Raw genomic sequence first — 15,357 nt, forward strand, 5'->3', positions numbered from 1 at the left:
CATTATCTCAAGGTTTTTTACATTTGCAATAAGCCTTAATAGTGCTCATTACTCATTAGCTTCTAGGTGTGGGAGAACCATAGTAGCTTAGTTATTGGCCTTGGAAATGATCAAACTTCAGGGACGCGGGCAGTCTTCCTCCTGTAGCATCCAGGGTATCCCCAAATGGCCCCGGGGAGAGTTTGGGACTCAAACTGCTTTTGGGCACAGGGAGCAAGAGCCTGCAAGATTGTGCCTCCAGGTCAGGTTTGGATTTGGGCTCTCGCAGTGGCGTCCTACTCCTCGGGTGGGGGGTGGAGAAGAGCCGGCTGCCGCAGCTTGGAAAGTCCTTGCTGCACCATGACCAGCTTGCGCATGTGGCAGCCGCTGCACGGATCCACGCACCCTCCAGTAATGAAAAGTATTCAGTAATAGCCTTTTGCTGCAACTTTTTTCCTGATAATCCTTCTTCTTCTGAACTTTCTTTTTCTTTCTGACTAGAGTTCCTGGGCTTCTATCAATATATGCCCTAACTATTTTTGGTTCCATTGGGGTGTCTCTTTCCCTTATCAATTTACTTAACACCCCTTCCATATTTTCATGACAAAGACAATACAATACACTGAGACAAACAAGACACAAACATACTGTATCAATCTTTTCCATTTTCTCAAAATGGCCATTTTTCCTCTCGCCCTATTTGTCTAGGGACAAGCAGATTTGCTCCCATCTTATCTATGGACAGGCAGCTTTTTTTTCATCACTTACCCCCGAGTGTCTTGGGGCTCCCTGTAACGGGCCACCATCTGCTGCAGTCCTGCTGCAGCAAAATAACCAGGGGGTGATGAACAACTTGTGTACATTGATACAGCAGGAGAGGGAGCCATTTATTGTAGGACAACAGAAGTATTTATACATTCCACACAGTTCATCTTAATTAACATAAACTCGATACAGTAGTCAACCAATAAGGAATCTCCACACTTAATGGCTCTCTGGCATTACTTCACAAACCACTCCCTCTGGCAAAATGCCAGGTGCCATCCAGACTTGTTTACAGACTAACATTTGCCAGGCGCCATCCTGACTTATTTACAATCTCTAACATTTAACACGTAGGGCTAAAATATTATGAGGAAATTAAATTGAACATATGACTTTATTTCTGAGCACAAATGAACACATGCATACTTGCTAATTCTATGTCTCCTCTGAGCAGTGACAGAAGAGCCCATGTTTTAGAGAATGCTACCTTAAAACCAACCCTGAAGGGCCTCTCCTTGCCACTCTTCCCATCTTTATTGCATCCTGGTGAAAGTTATCAGACTATGGACCATGACAGTTATTCAGAGCAAGGGTCATGTCCTGTCATGTATAGCCAAATGTGCTTTAATTAGAGAGATAGAGTGTTTGCATGAAGAGTTGACATTATGGAAGGAGAAGTCTGGCTTTGTCCTGGCCCCTGATGGGTAACCTCCTCATCCTGGGAATTTCCTCAGGGACCCCTCATGAGTTTATGCTCAGGAGGTGATTCATGGTCTGTTCTAACAGATAGTTTAAGAAAGAAGAATGACCATCCTAGAAAGACCACAGAGATGATTACAAATTTGGAGCTTTGGGTGCATTCTATTAGAACAACCTCCTCATCTTCATGGAGTTGAGGGGGCTGGATATTGAGTTTATGTCAACAGAATTATATTGATGTGTTTAAGGTATAAGGACCCAATAACTGGTCTGGATTCTCAATTTCTGAATGATCATCTGTGGTGGGTAATCCTTCAAAACTATCAGCAGAGCAAGGCATCTTGAGTTTAAGGATGCTTCAATCTGTGAACTCCCTGAAATAGACTTCTCTGTCTCTTTAACTGACTTGACATGACTTTACTTCTTTAAAATAAGACTGCAATCTTCTAAAAAATAGAGCTTTCAATTTATTCTCTAACTGATTGTCATGCATCTGCAAACCTGAGGTGTTCATGGGAACTCCTCAATTTGAGATGAAATGATCCTAAGTGTAGTTTGTCTGGAATCCCTGAATATGGTGTCTCAAGCAAAGTCAATATTAACCTGTGAGATCTCCCCTAGATCCAGGTAATTAGCAGCATAAACATGCTGCAGAATGATTTTCTTGCACATGAATAAATTCACTGTATGGACAGCAAAGGGGCAGCTCCCAAAGGTGTTACAGAATAGGCTCAAATTCACATCCTGGGTGCTGTATTAGTTTTCTCTATTTCTAGCATTGTCTCTGAGAGTCAAAAACAAACTCCCTGAGATCTCTGTGTACATGTCAGTGTACAAAGGTAGCAAAGTGGGTGAAGCCTAGATGGACCATGCATGCATGTGTTACCTTACCTTGGGGTCAAGATCTGGAATTTCAAGGGAAATATTCAAATCTAGTCACTGTGTAGAATACTCCTAATTGCTGAATATGGACAAAAGTAGCACAAAATGGTGGCAAAAGGGCTGTATGATATACACATCTGTAAATAGCTTTACAGTGTCTAAAATAAAATTCCATCAGCAGATTTATGATTGGGAACAAACACACATGTCCAAATACAGACTAAATATTTCAAACAATACTAAGAGCAAAGGGATAATTAATGTGAAATAAATTTATAAAATATCTGGGAAGGTAGAAATTATTAATCAGGGTCAGGAGACTCCTTATGACCTTTGAGTCAGGACACTGGGAAGTGAAGTATAACAGGGCCCATAAGCCTGGAAGCTTTTGTCTTACTTCCCATCTTCCTATGTCACTGTGCTCTCACTACCTTGGGTTACCTACAGTGGTAGACATTTCATCTTCTTCCTGGATGTTCTGGATGGTCAGGTATCGATCCAGGCCAGAGCCTAAGCCTGAGAATCGACCAGGAATCCCATTCCTCTTGGATCCCACAATGCCACTAGTGCCCACTCGCATCACAAACCTGTGGCTCTTCCCTGGGCTTTGCTGGTACCAGTCCATCTTGTAATTATTGTAGCCACTGCTCAGGGTGCAGGTGAGTTTAGCGGTTTGTTCCAGGGAGGCAGTGCAGAGAGTGGCTGAGTCAGCACAGGTTGGGAGAGCGACCAAGGATGCATGTGTTTGGGGATCTGAACCAGTGAGGATAGGCTCAGGACAGATGTCTGCCGTGGGGCACAGAGGTCTGTCCCTACCTGGGCAGTGAGCAAGCATCATAAGAAGGAGAAGCTTCCTGACCATGTTGGACAGTTTCTTCAGTTCCAGAGCTGGTTTTGGCTGCCCTCAGCCTTTCTTATCTCTCTCCACTGTACTTAAGATGGAGCTGCTCATGCAAATATTTCTCCACCTACTGCCCCCTCACTGGCTGCACTTCTTTGAGCCTGGAATGACTCAAGACAATGTGTGGATGGTGGTGATGATTTTATTTGCTAATGGGCAGAACCTGGGAGGAAGCAGTGCTCAGACTGTGCAGAAGAGCCAAGTTGCTGAGTCTACCTTAGTGACACAGGGTTCACTCCTATGCCCACCCCTGTTCATATGTACAATTTTCTTGGAATTTCTCAATCTGTGAACATACTTTTAAGGGTCCACCAAAAGTGTTCCATGATCTCCTGAAAATTACATGTAGAAGTTAGACTTCTCTTCAGTATGGATTCTGCCTTTTTACCTTTTCATTTGAATACTAGAAATACTGATGGAAATATTTCTTTATCAAGTACTGTGCTCAGATTAATATCATGACTGCATGTGGTAATTTGGGTATCTGTTTTTTTCCATCAAAAATTCACCAGGAATCAGTAATTGAATATGAAAGTATCATGAAAAACAAGCATTGAGCTAGATATTCTCACTGCTTGATATAATTTAGGAGGATCAAGCCAGAGGATCATACTAAATCTTTCGTTAATGTCCTCTCCTTATGTCCATTTTTCCAGGATGTAAGTTGGTTGAGTTTGGTAAATCACTTGCCAAAAGACACACCAAGCACCCCAAGATAGAGTTTTAGATAAACCTGATCAAATGAATGACTTTTCTAAAAAATACTGGTCCATTGGGATAAGAGGAAATTTTGGGTTATTTATGTATAATTGAAATGACTACAAGTTAGAAGGCATAAACCAACCAAAATTACTTATCTTCCATTTGCAGAGGTCCATAGAGTGACAGGGATCTCCCTGGGCTAACTTCAGGGTGGTGTCAGGGTTGTGCTATAGGGTAAAAACTGTCTTCTTTCATTTTCCAAATTCTAGGGTCACCCACATTCCTTGGCTGGACATCACTGCCTCCATCTTCAAAGCCAGAAATCCTGAATAGATAAATTTTCATAAGATACCACACTAGTTGCTTTATCTTTCTCTTCTACTCCAGGGACCCTCATGATCCCAGTGTTTCCAGGTAAATTCCAGGATTATCTCATATGGTTAATGTGAGCTGATAATTAACATTAATTCTATGACTAATTTAGTATCACTTTATCATACACCCTAGCTTATTCATAGAATCCAAGGGTTATTGTGTGCACAACTTTGTGGTCCATTGTTAGCTAACCACACAGATCTTGCCACTGAACCTTGTAACCATTTATGCATACTCATTGAAAATATAATAAGGCATCACCCAAAAGTAACAAGCATATGAATTTGTTTTTTTGTGTGCTTTTATATTGCACATATATGATCTTCACAGAACATTTTATAATTTATAATTATATAAGATTTATACTATGATTTCATTATTATGTACCTCAGAATGCCAGTAAGAATGTTCTGTGAACATACATCATGCATTTGATATTCTAGTTTGTGACTTTTCAGCACCATCTCTAATACAGAGTAGGGTTATCTCTCTTTTATGTGTGGGCTAATAGCACTGAGTGAATCTTAGAGCTGTCATGCCATGCACTACACAATGACTAGTTTATCCTCAGTTTCAGAAATGTGCAGAACATATGTGTACTTGTTCAGGCATTTGCGTTCTAGGCAAATGCCCGAGGACCCAAGAACCCTGATATTTTTCATGAGGCTGAGTTGCATAGTACCATTGAATGTAGGATCTACTGGACTAAAGCTGCTAATCCTGGAGTAGATGAGTCTGGGAGATGGTTCAGGAGATGCAGAGATAGAGTGCAGTTGACTCTGGATACATTTGTTAGCTTACTCCTTTCTTCCCATGGATGCCACAGAGAAAGCATCATTAAAGTCTGTCTTCCTGCTGCTGTCTGTCTAAATAAGAGTCCCCTAAAGAGTCTGAACAGCTGCAGAAGCTATTCATTGGAGGGCTGAGCTTTGAAACAACTGATGAGAGTCTGAGAAGCCATTTTGAGCAATGGGGAACACTCACAGACTCTGTGGTAATCCAAGCACTCCAGAGACTTTGGGTTTGTCACTTATGCCACTGTGGAGGAAGTGGATGCAGCCATGAATGCAAGACCACACAAAGTGGATGGAAGAGTTGTGGAACCCAAAAGAGCTCTCTCACGAGAAGATTTTCAAAGAACAGGGGCCCACTTAACTGTGAAAAAGATCTTTGTTGGTGGCATTAAAGAAGACAATGAAGAACATCACCTAAGAGATTATTTTGAACAGTATGGGAAAATTGAAGTTATTGAAATCATGACTGACCAAGGCAGTGGAAAGAAAAGGGGCTTTGCTTTTGTAACTTTTGATGACCATGACTCTGTGGATAAGATTGTCATTCAGAAATACCATACTGTGAATGGCCACAACTGTGAAGTGAGGAAAGCCCTGTCAAAGCAAGAGATGGCCTGTGCCTCATCTAGCCAAAGAGGTCGAAGTGGTTCTGGAGACTTGGGTGGTGGTCGTGACTTTGGTGGTAGTCGTGGTGGTGGTGGATATGGTGACAGCAGGGATGGCTACAATTTGGTAATGAAAGAAGCAATTTTGGAGGTGGTCGAAGCTACAATGATTTTGGCAGTTACAACAATCAGTCATCAAATTTGGGACCCATGAAGGGTGGAAACTTTGGAGGCAGAAGCTCTGGACCTTTACAGTGGTGGAGGCCAATATTTTGCCAAACCACGAAACCAAGGTGGCTATGGCAGTTCCAGCAGAAGCAGTAGCTATGGCAGTAGCAGAAGGTTTTAATACTGCCAGGAAACAAAGCTTAGCAAGAGAGGAGAGCCAGAGAACTGACAGGGAAGCTACAGGTTACAATATATTTGTAAACTCAGCCAAGCACAGTGGTGGCAGGGCCTAGCTGCTACAAAGAAGACATGGTTTATACAATACTCATGTGTATGGGCAAAAAAACTTGAGGACTGTATTTGTGACTAATTGTATAACAGGTTATTTTAGTTTCTGTTCTGTGGAAAGTGTAAAGCATTCCAACAAAGGGTTTAATGTAGACTTTTTTTTGCACCCATGCTGTTGATTGCTAAATATAATAGTCTGAACATGATGCTGAATAAATGTGTCTTTAAAAAAAGGGTGCAGTTGACTCAATACAACCTTGAAAGGAAATATCCAAACACAGTTAGGAATAGGGGATGAGGTAAGGGGAGGAGAAAAATTTCTCTTTATTCTGAGACTGAGTGGTTGATTTCAACTAAGAATTGAGACTTGCTAAAGACTTATATCAACCAGAGCAGTAATGAGGAGCTGCAGGAAGACTTCTGTTCATAGTGGACACAGTCTTTGATTGTCAAATTGGGGCTGGGCTGCTGTAAGTATCCTTTAATTGTTCACCCTATGCTAGAGAACTGTTCATTTAGCTGTGTCTCCATAATGGTTGCCCCAGCCTCTTCTGAGCCCTGATGTTGGAGTGTAGCACACAGTGCAGAGTAAGAAAGAATGAACTTGCTTTCCTCCTGAGTTAACCCTGGCAGGAAGCATTTGATGAGATGAGACAAAATCCTCTGCTCCAGGGACTCAGTCAAACCAGACAGAACACAACTGCTGAGTCCCCATCAGTGAACAGAGGGTCTATAAGCAAAATTAAGGCTCCTTTGAGTCAATGGTCTTAACTGAACAGTTGTGTCAGGCAACAAGGCAGTCCTACAAGACTCTCTAGTGGTGACAGAACACATAAGGACACTACTGAAATACAGAAGATAATTAGAAACTATTTTGAAAATTCGTGCTCCAATAAAATAGAAAAATCTCAAAGACATTCACAAATTTCTAGAGACATATAATCTATCCAAACTGTACCAGAAGGTCAGACACACTTATTTATTTATTTATTTATTTATTTATTTAAACATCAGAAATTTATTAGTTGCTCAAAACATTACATTGATCTTGACATATCATATATTGTTGAGGGCCACAGCCGAGTCGGGATGACACATGGCATTTTTTGCCAGAATTAGTGGTTGAGAGGTGACGCTAGCGAGCCATTAAGATGATTACTTTTGAGTTCTGGCGGAGTTCCTGTTGAGTTCCTCTTGAGCTCTTGCGGGGATTCTCAGAGAGTTCCCATTGGTTGGGGAGGTGCCAGAGGGGGGATATTTCTGGTTGCTGGTTCTTGGAGGAGCTGCGTGGTCTTTGGGGGAGTTCCCAGGAGTGTGTGTGGAGTGTGCTGGTGGAGTTCAGAAATAAAGTTTGTTTCTACTTCAGTGGCTCATGATTGTGCCCAGCCAGACTGCAGCAATATATCATACATTTACTTCAAATGGGGTATGAATTCTTATTATTCCCACACGTACAGATTGCAGGATCACATTGATTATACAGCCACGTTTATACATACTGCCATACTAGTGTCTGTTGTATTCTGCTGCCCTTCCTATGCCTTTCCTATCCCCCCTCCCCTCCTCTCCTCTCCCCTCCTCTCCCCTTCCCTCCCTCTACCCCATCTACCATAACTCATTTCCCTCTCTCTCTTATTTTTTTTCCTCCCCTTCACCTCACATCCTCTTATATGTATTTTTGTATAACAATGTGGGTCTCCTTCCATATTCCATGCAATTCCCCCTCTCTCGCCCATTCCCTCCCACCTCTTGTTCCTGTTTGATGGTAATCTTCTTCTCATGCTCTTCCTCCCTGCTCTGTTTGAGTCACTCCCCTTAAATCAAAGAAGACATTCAGCATTTGTTTTTAAGGGATTGGCTGACTTCACTTAGCATAATCTTCTCTAATGCCATCCATTTCCCTGCAAATGCCATGATTTTTTTAATTTTAGTGCTGAGTAATATTCCATTGTGTATATTTGCCACATTTTTTTTATCCATTCATCTATTGCAGGGCATCTAGGTTGGTTCCACAGTCTAGCTATTGTGTATTGTGCTGCTATGAACATTGATGACCCGGTATCCCTGTAGTATGCACTTTTTAGGTCTTTTGGGAATAGTCTGAGAAGGGAATAGCTAGGTCGAATGGTGATTTCATTACCAGCTTTCCAAAGAATCTCCATACTGATTTCCAAATTGGCCACACCAATTTGCAGTCCCATCAGCAATGTACAAGTGTACCTTTTTCCCCACATCCTCGCCAGCACTTGTAGTTTGACTTCATGATGGCTGCCTTTCTTACTGGGGTGAGATGGTACCTTAGAGTGGTTTTAATTTGCATTTCTCTGATTGCTAGAGATGGTGAGCATTTTTTCATGTATTTGTTGATTGATTGTATATCTTTCTCTGGACAGACACAATTTAAATAGATCAATTTTAAGTAATGAATTAGAAGATGCCATTAAGAGCCTACCAAAAATAAAAAAGCCCAGAACACATGGATTATCACCTGAGTTCTTCAAGGACTCCAAAGAAGATTTAGCACAAGTATTCCTCAAACAATTCTATTAAGTAGAAAAGGAGAGAACCCTTCCAAACTAATTCTGTGAGGCTAGGCTCACCTGAAACCAACAGGAGACAAAGACACAACAAGAAATACCAATATCACTGATGAACATAGATCAAAAGTTCTCCACAAAAATCTGGCAAATCACATACTCAAACAAATTAAAAAGATAGTGTACCATGATCAATTGGGGCTCACCATAGGGATGCAATTTTGGTTCAACCTACAGAAATGAGTAAATAAATTCAATAACCTTTAGACAAGAATCATGTGATCATCTCAATAGATGTAGAAAAAGCATTTGAAAAATACAGTACCTTTTTTTGATACTGATAACATTATATTTTTATTGAATATGAATTAAACATTAAAAAAATCTTTAAAATACAGATATCTTGAATTTGGTCAGCATGTTTTAATGTGGAACATGTGATTTTTTTACAGCACCTTTTTATGTGCAAAACAGGAGAATAGGTAGGGATAGTAAAAACATACTTCAACATGGTAAAACCTATTTATGCTAAATCAAGAAAAACATCATTTTAAATGGGAAATACTGAAAGAATCCCTTCTAAACTCTAGAACAAGATAAGGATGCCCTGTACCATCACTTCTATTCAGCATATTCATGGAAACTGTAGCCAGAGCAATTAGACAAATGAAAGAAATTAAAGGGATACGAATAGGAAATAGGACTACTCAAGTTATCACTATTTGACATGGTCATGGATTTTATATTTAGAAGATCCAAAAAAATTCCACCGAGATAAATTCTACAATTAACTAATGTATTCAGCAAAGTAGCAGAGTATAAAAATCAAATGTATTCCTACACATCAGTGATGAATACACTGAAAGAGAAATTAAGTTTTCTTATTTCTCTTTCTTAATACGCTATTAATTGTAGCATTAAAAAATACTTGGGGAATCAATCTAAGAAAGAGGTAAAATACCTCTATAATGAAAACACTAAATAAAGGTTCTCTTCAATAAATTGAAGAGAACCTTAGAATCTGGAAAAATCTCCCATATGCATGATTATATATTGTAAAAATGGCCATACTATCAAATGGTTATATAGATTTTGTGATATTCGTATGAAAATCCCAGTAACATTCTTCAAAGAACTACAAAGAGCAATCGTGAAATTCATTTGGAACAAGAGGAGACTCAGAATAGCCAATGAAATCCTTAGCAAGAAGAGTAAAGCAGAAAGCAAAACAATACCAGACCTTAAACTATACTGCAGAGCCCTAGTAACAAAAATGGCATGGGGACTGGGGATGTAGCTCAGTTGGTAGCGTGCTTGCCTTGCATGCACAAGGGCCTGGGTTTAATCCTCAGCATTACTTAAAACAAAACAAAACAAAATAAAACAAAAAACCAAAAAACAATACAAAACAAAACAACAACAACAACAACAACAACAAAACCCAGCATGGTATTGGCACCAAAACACACCTGTGGACCCATGGTACAGAATAGAAGACATAGAATCAAACCCACATAAATACAGTTATCTCATACTAGACAAAACACCAAAAGTATGCATTGGAGAAAAGATATCCTCTACAATAAATGGTGTTAGGAAAAGTAGAAATCCTTATGTAGCAAAGTGATAGTAAACTTCTATTAAACTCCTATCTCTCACCCTGCAAAATACTCAACTCAAATTGGATTACAGACTTAGGCACTAGAACAGAGACCCTGCACCTAATAGAAGAAAAAGTAGGCCCAAATCTTCATCATGTCAGCTAATACCTGACTTCCTTAACAATATTTCTAAAGCACAATAAATAAAGTCAAGAATCAATAAATGGAAATTGATTCAAAATAAGTTTTTGTAGCAAAAGAAACAATGAATGACATGAAGAGAGAGCCAAAAGAGTCAAAAGGATGAGAGAAAATCTTTACCACATGCAGAACAGATGGAGCATTAATCTCCATGATATATAAAGAACTCAAAAAATTTAACACCAAAAACAACACCATCAACAACAAATAACTCAGTTGATAAATGGAATTAGCAGACACCTTCACTGAAGAAGAAATACAATCGATCAACAAATATATGAAAAATGTTCAATATATCTAGCAATTAGAGCAATACAAATCAAAATTTCTCTGAGATTTCATCTCACTCCAGTCAGAAGAGCAATTACCAAAAATTCAACTGCTGGTGAGTAAGTGCTGGGGAAAAAGATATATTGATTCATTGCTGGTGGGATTGTAAAATCATGCAGCCACTTTGAAAAGCAGTATGAGATTCTTTAGAAAACCTAGAATAAAACCACCAATTAATCCACCTATCCCACTCCTCAGTTGATACACAAATGACTTAAAATCAGTATACAATAGGAATGAAGTCACCTCAATGTTTATAGTAGCTCAATTCTCAATAGCTGAACAGTGGAACCAACCCAGATTCCCTTGGATTGATGAATGGATAAAGAAACTGTGGTATATATACACAATGGAATATTATTCAACCTTAAAGAAGAAAGAAATCATGGCATTTACAGGTAAATGAATGGAACTAGAGAATATCTTGCTAAGCAAAGTAAGCCAATTCCAAAAAACCAAAGGCCAAATATTTTCTCTGATAAATGGATGTTGGACTTATATGAACATTATTACCCTAGTACAGATCTAATTGCAAAAATGGTGAGAGTCTACATCATGTATAACCACAGAACTAAAAAGTCATGTTCCATTTGTGTAAAAAATAAAATTAAATTTAAAAAAATTAATGAAAGGGATGAATTCAAACTAAAAAGCTTCAGCAAAGGAAACAATAACATGAAGAGAGAACCTACAGAATAGGACAGAACAGCATTAATCTACAGGATATATAAAGAACTCAAAAACTCCACATCAAAAAAAGACAAAAACAAAAAACTCCAAATCCAACAACAACACAACCCAAATTACCCAACCAATAAATGGGCTAAGGATCTATAAAGACATTGCAGTAATTCTTATGTGTTTTTTGTTAGTTTTGTGATTCAACAGGTTTCACAATGCATGTATGTGCTTCTGTAGGTCATAAAGGAATACATACTCTATAAATTTGGCAGGTGGTCTTTTTGTTAGCTAAGAGCAAGAAAAAACACAATTTCTGAAAAAACAAAGACTGGTGTCACTAATGTGAAAAATTGGTGGTCCACAATCTTAAACAGTAAAAACTCCTGCAGAATGGAAGGGAGAGACATGAAACTGGGAAATAAATTACAGTCAATGCTAGTTAATTTAGGAAAGGGGGGAAAAATTCCAATTTCAAGTACTTTGTCCAATTGTTATTATTTTCAAAGTATTCCATATGATGCAGCTTTAGCCATTTTGTCACACATGCTTACTAACATATATTAGAATTAGTTCAATTTAATCTGGATATACTTCTGTTATTAAGGTCTGAGAAAGGAATCATCATATTAAATGATGAAAGTCCAAATACAAGGTGGGCCAAAATACAAGCAGTGGGGCGGGAATATGTGTATTGTTCAAGGGATTCAAGCAGAGATAAAACCTATATACAAGCACTGTTTAGCTCAAATAAAATACAAAGGACTATTTCTTGTCATGACTGCTTGTTGGCTTCCTCTTCCTATGCATTCCCTGTGCCACTTTGTACATGGAATGAACTAGGATCACGACAACACAAATGACCATAATATCTGTCTCACTGATATAATTTTCAAAGAACATTTCTCTCTTTTTGAAAAAGACCATTGCTGAAAACAACAAATTTGATCCTGCCTGATGTTATGTCCTACCTGTTTCAGCTCTAGCTGTTCAGAACTCTTGTAATCCACTGTTAAGATTTTTCTCAGCTCTCCTTGAAGTATTCACATCATAAATAACAGGAGAAGTACAATTGAAAGAATCTCAAAGAAGTCATGTTCTTCTTTGGGCAAATTATAGTTGGTCAGGATTTTTATTAAATTGCCAAAGTCCTAACCACTGAGAAATGATTATCAATTGACGCCTTCATAGAGAACCACTCTGGAAGTCACAAGAAGTTCTGCAAAGTATTGAGTCTTTCCTCCTTATGTTTTTTGAACTGGATACCAGATGATGTTAGTAGCTGTGCAGATTTTGGTGCATACATGTCCTCCATCAAATTGAATGTAAAATAAAAGTGTCAGAGTGAAGTTCCAGGAAAGCATTCTCCTTGTTCATTCATAAATTCAGCCCTAGCTCAATTATCAAGTTTACATGATGCTGTAATAGTTGGTTTATTTTGGCATTATATCTGAAAACTTCTGTCGGTCTTGCACCCACACCTGAAAACTTTATTTCCACAGCAACATAATTATATTTTTGAATAATGATGAATCTTCTCATTTCTTTACCCAGTTACAAGCCTAAACTTCTCAAATTCTTTGGCTCTGATCTACTGTTGCTGCTGGCACAGTTAAGGTATCAGGGAATCTAGATACTGATTATCAAAATGTTATATTTCATTGAAGATTTGTTTCAGAAAAAATTTAAACCTTATTTGTTTATTTGTTTCTCTGAGCTCAGGCTCCTCCTCCTTACCACAGAGGCAGCACCCAATACCTCCAGCAGGTGCCCCATAGACACTCTGTTCAGTAACTGCGAAAAGGGAGCCAGAGCTTGGCCTCACCATGCTGCACCACAGCTTTTCACTATGATTATGCTTCTGGATGAGAGAATATTGGTGTAAAATATGATTGGCAAGATGGAAAAGTAATGGAAAACTCATGTCTGCTGCTGTATAGTTCCATGTAACATATTATCTTTTTCCAAAAGAACAAGTTTTTGTGTCAGATATAATGGATCTAGACATGTACAAAGGAAAGTAGTGATGTGTGTCCAGGGAAATTCAGGAGGGCCTCCTTTCTATGACTTCAGAATCATCTTCTTCATGGAATTCAGAACCCAGATGGTAGAGGTCATTACATAGTGGGAAAAAATCTACATTTAAAAACAAATCTGAAGATAGCTGACTACAGATTTGAGTAGGAAGAATGTGGATTGACCAGCCTGATAGGACAGAAAGACCATCCAGGACTCAGCCATTTTGGGGTCTGACTGATCTCTAGGGTGGGCACACCCTCCTCTCTCTTGCCACTTCAGGATGGAGAAGATGTCCTTTGTGCCACCTGTGAATGGAAGAATAAAGTATAATCACACTAAGGACAAGTGGATCTTGAGATTTCTTTCAAAGGAGCCACATTTGAAAAAAGGCTGCATTCTGGTTTTATGGGGATGTGGGGATGTGGGCCTGGATAGGACAGAGAACCCAGAATCCAAAGTGTCCAGAGTAGTCTAAACCTAGAAGAAAGTGTGTGTGTGTGTGTGTGTGTGTGTGTGTGTGTGTGTGTGTGTGTGTGATAGAAACACAGAGAATGAATAAATATGTCTGTGTTCCCTCAGGAAGTCAATTTCACACTCTGAGCAAGAATATGTGTTCCAGTGACCCTGGTCCTTCTCAAAACTCTGCACACTCTGAGATCTGGCTGTCCTTGCAAAGCAGTCCCTGGTGATGATGCTCTGTAAAATCCTCCAGGCTTCTAGAGCCTGCAGCTAAAGATGATCCAGTGTTTAGAAGCCTGTTTCCTTTGGAGCAGGGTTTATTTTAAGGGTAGACTAGATCTTTGGACCCAGATAGCCATGTGCTATAAATTCCACTTAGAGAACACACCTTGTGGAGTGAGGGATAACTTTCCTCATCCTCAAGTGCAGGTGTGGGATGCAGGTACAAAACCTAGAGGTGCAGGATCCTCAGGGCTTAGAAGCTCAGGATCCTCAGGGCTTTGAAGCTCGGGACAGGTGTTCAACATAGATTCTTTATATTCCTATACCCTGCCTGAAATTTAAAAACCATGACCTACTGTAGCCCTGGAGTCCTCAGATGTATCTTGGGAGTAAGAGAGAGATTTTTTTACTTTTATTCTGCAAGATCTCAGAGACCTCAGAAAAAGAATTTCAGTGGCTGGGATTCTGTTCTGGGAGGTCTTAGCAAACATAGATTTGGGGGCTGGAGAAGAATAATGGCATAGATAAAAGATGCTTCCCTGTTGATAGGATTAAGACTCAATTTACTCCTTTGAGTAAATTGTTCTTACCAAGTAGCTGTATAGGCTTTGTATAGGCCATTAGTGCACACAGAGGGAGAAAATAGGAAAATTACAAAAAAGGGACAAGGATTAAAAGAAAAAAATGAATAGCTTCTACATGTATACCTTCAATAGCTGAATTAAAATACCATTTGTAGGAAAGGATTTAATTATATTGCCATATTAAAGAAAATATTGAGGTTAGAGGTAAGAGAAATTCAGGGATGTGACAAACATTAGAATAAGATTTTAAGGTTTCCATAGTGGTCTGAATCTTAGTGACCTTGTGCCCTAGAGATTGACATTGGAGGATGGAAACTGCACTAGAAACATTTTATGTGTCTCTAATACCTAGTGGTGAAATTGACGTAGACCTGACACTGCCAGAGAGAGGCCTGATGGAGGAAAGAGCAGAGGAGAGACAGGAGGAGGTCTGAGGAGGTCAGTGAGATATAATGAGGTGTGTCCACTGGACTGGTGAGTTGGTTCAGAGAGTGGAAAATGTGTGACTAGGGTAAGGGTCACTGCATTAGGCTTTGATAGAATACTAGTAGGACAAGGTTCTCACTTT

General features: G+C 39.2%; 2 pseudogenes; one reads left to right on the forward strand and one right to left on the reverse strand.

Annotated features, from left to right (window-relative positions):
* Positions 1-3,060: 3,060 nt before the first annotated feature.
* Positions 3,061-6,302, forward strand: LOC144368400 (heterogeneous nuclear ribonucleoprotein A1 pseudogene; annotated as a pseudogene).
* Positions 6,303-12,280: 5,978 nt separating this feature from the next.
* Positions 12,281-12,886, reverse strand: LOC144369973 (CCR4-NOT transcription complex subunit 7 pseudogene; annotated as a pseudogene).
* Positions 12,887-15,357: the final 2,471 nt, after the last annotated feature.

Source organism: Ictidomys tridecemlineatus, chromosome 2, assembly GCF_052094955.1.
Source record: "Ictidomys tridecemlineatus isolate mIctTri1 chromosome 2, mIctTri1.hap1, whole genome shotgun sequence".
Classification (NCBI taxonomy): Eukaryota; Metazoa; Chordata; class Mammalia; order Rodentia; family Sciuridae; genus Ictidomys; species Ictidomys tridecemlineatus.